Source organism: Rhinoraja longicauda, chromosome 17 (genome assembly GCF_053455715.1).
Source record: "Rhinoraja longicauda isolate Sanriku21f chromosome 17, sRhiLon1.1, whole genome shotgun sequence".
Classification (NCBI taxonomy): domain Eukaryota; kingdom Metazoa; phylum Chordata; class Chondrichthyes; order Rajiformes; family Arhynchobatidae; genus Rhinoraja; species Rhinoraja longicauda.
Window position 1 is genome coordinate 17,728,005 of NC_135969.1, and position 2,065 is coordinate 17,730,069.

The 2,065-nt window shown below is 45.0% G+C and overlaps 1 long non-coding RNA gene across 1 annotated transcript; it reads left to right on the forward strand.

The window, feature by feature from the left end:
• Positions 1 to 245: 245 nt before the first annotated feature.
• LOC144601676 (uncharacterized) lies at positions 246 to 1,779 on the forward strand. Its single transcript, XR_013548340.1, has 3 exons — positions 246 to 309; positions 1,551 to 1,644; positions 1,755 to 1,779. It is a non-coding gene; the product is annotated as an uncharacterized LOC144601676 (long non-coding RNA).
• Positions 1,780 to 2,065: the final 286 nt, after the last annotated feature.

Here is a 2,065-nt window from a genome sequence, read left to right on the forward strand (position 1 = left end):
AGTGGGGAGGGGAATGGGAATAAATGTCTGGTTGCACCCTATTTACCCGCACCCGCCGTGATTATGTCCAAGCATCTAATCTTTGATGTCTCTCAGCAGTAACTCAAAGCCTTTCTCAACCTGGCTCAGTGTTCTGTTTCTCTTCAAAGGATTGAGTTCTCATTTCAAGATCATAGCACAGGATTCCAAACACTGAATGCAGTCCGCAATCTGCGTTACAAAAGCGGCAACACAAGGACAGGGGCTGGGCTGAAGTACGTCGCTGACAACTTCTTTGGATCTCCCAAATTGAGGCGCAATGTTCCCAAGGTAGGTGAGAGAAACATCTTCATCGCAAGGCTGTCTTCCATTAAATATCTCTCGTGTTTTAATGTGGCATTACCACACTCTAGGAAGGGTGTTAGGACCTGTGAACGAGAGGTTAATCTTCAGCCGTTCTGGAGTATAGGGCCCCAAACTCTTCACTTTTTGCTCAGTGAATGTGATGGGAATATTTGATGAATATTACTGGAATGGAAGAGGTAAACAGAGTAATAATGGAGATAGGGCCTCACTTTTTTCTGGTTATACAAGTAAATCTTTTGCATCTTTCTTCTGCTTTATGATGGGCGTAATCGTGCAGGGTCCAGACAACCGCGTGGAATAACATCTGGCATATCCCCTCCATCCACCTCCTTCCCCTGCAAGGACAATATGTGGAGTGGTCTGGTCCACTCTTATGATGATAGCCAATCTATCCAGCAGTGAGGATGGGAGAAACTTCACATGCATAGGGTAGATATGTGGAACCCCCCCCAAAGAACATAGGTCTTGGATCAATCAATAATATTAATCTGAGATCAATGGACATGTTGCTGGCTTAGTGGATATGCAGCCAAACCAGTTCGGAGACACAAAGTGCTGGAGTAGCTCAGCAGGTCAGTCAGCATCCCTGGAGAACATGGATAGGTGACATTTCAGGTCAAGAAAACCCTTCTTCAGACTGAAGGGTCCCAACCTGAAACATCATCTATCCATAGTAGGTCTGCAATTCATGTTCTCCATTCACCTATCCATCTTTTCCAGAATGTTGCTTGATCCACTGTGTTACTCCAGCACTCTGTGTCATATTGGAAACCTGCATCTGTAGTTCCTTGTGCCTCCAAGCCAGTTAGAGTTGGGATACAGATCATTAAAGGGTGGAACAAATCTGAGGGACGCAATGGCAACCAGTTGCCTTTGTTTTGGATGTTAGATCCTTCTTGTCCCATGCTTGGGCAGCCATTGAGGCAAGGGAAGTTGCTGTTGGTTTGGGCACATGTCCTTTGCCAGGGAACACACTAAAAGAACGGCGATCTCAGAGTTGAGTCCCAATGGAAAAGGCCCCATTGTCTCTCAGTCTATTAGAAGGTAATGGACCTGGATGAAGTCGCCTCTGCTGGTAGGATGCCAAATCTGCTTAGGTGTGGCAACAAACCTTGAGATACCAAGCACTAAACTAAACCAAACAATGGAGCAAAGGTGAAAAGTGTCTTTAACCATGACCTTTTTTGATTTAATTCTTTGTTTAGATCGCCATCCTGATAACCGATGGAAAGTCTCAAGATAACGTGAATCAACCAGCCTTGAAGTTACGGAGCCAAGATGTTAAGTTGTTTGCAGTCGGTACGTCCTCTGTCCATTTGCTTGGGTGATGTTCGTGCATTGGAAATGAGGAGCAATTTTTGGTACTGGTGCTAGTAATGAGGCTAACGGTTCAATGTTCACTTCTCCAGGGATCAAGAATGCAGATAAGCAGGAACTCGATGATATCACCTCAACACCTACCGAGGATTATTCGTTCTTTGTGAATGACTTCAAAATCCTACGGACTCTGACACCGCTGATTTCCAAGAGGGTTTGTTCCACCACTGGCGGCACCCTGGGAGAACTGAGGAGTAAGAAGGACAATATGTTCTGGGCCTTTTGGATATCTTTCAGCTACTTGCAATATGACATTCTTACTAGAACATTGGCTAGGATTCTCATTGCTTACTGGCAGTTAGATCGAGATGGGCTTTCTCAAGTCAAGCAAAGTTAAGTTAGG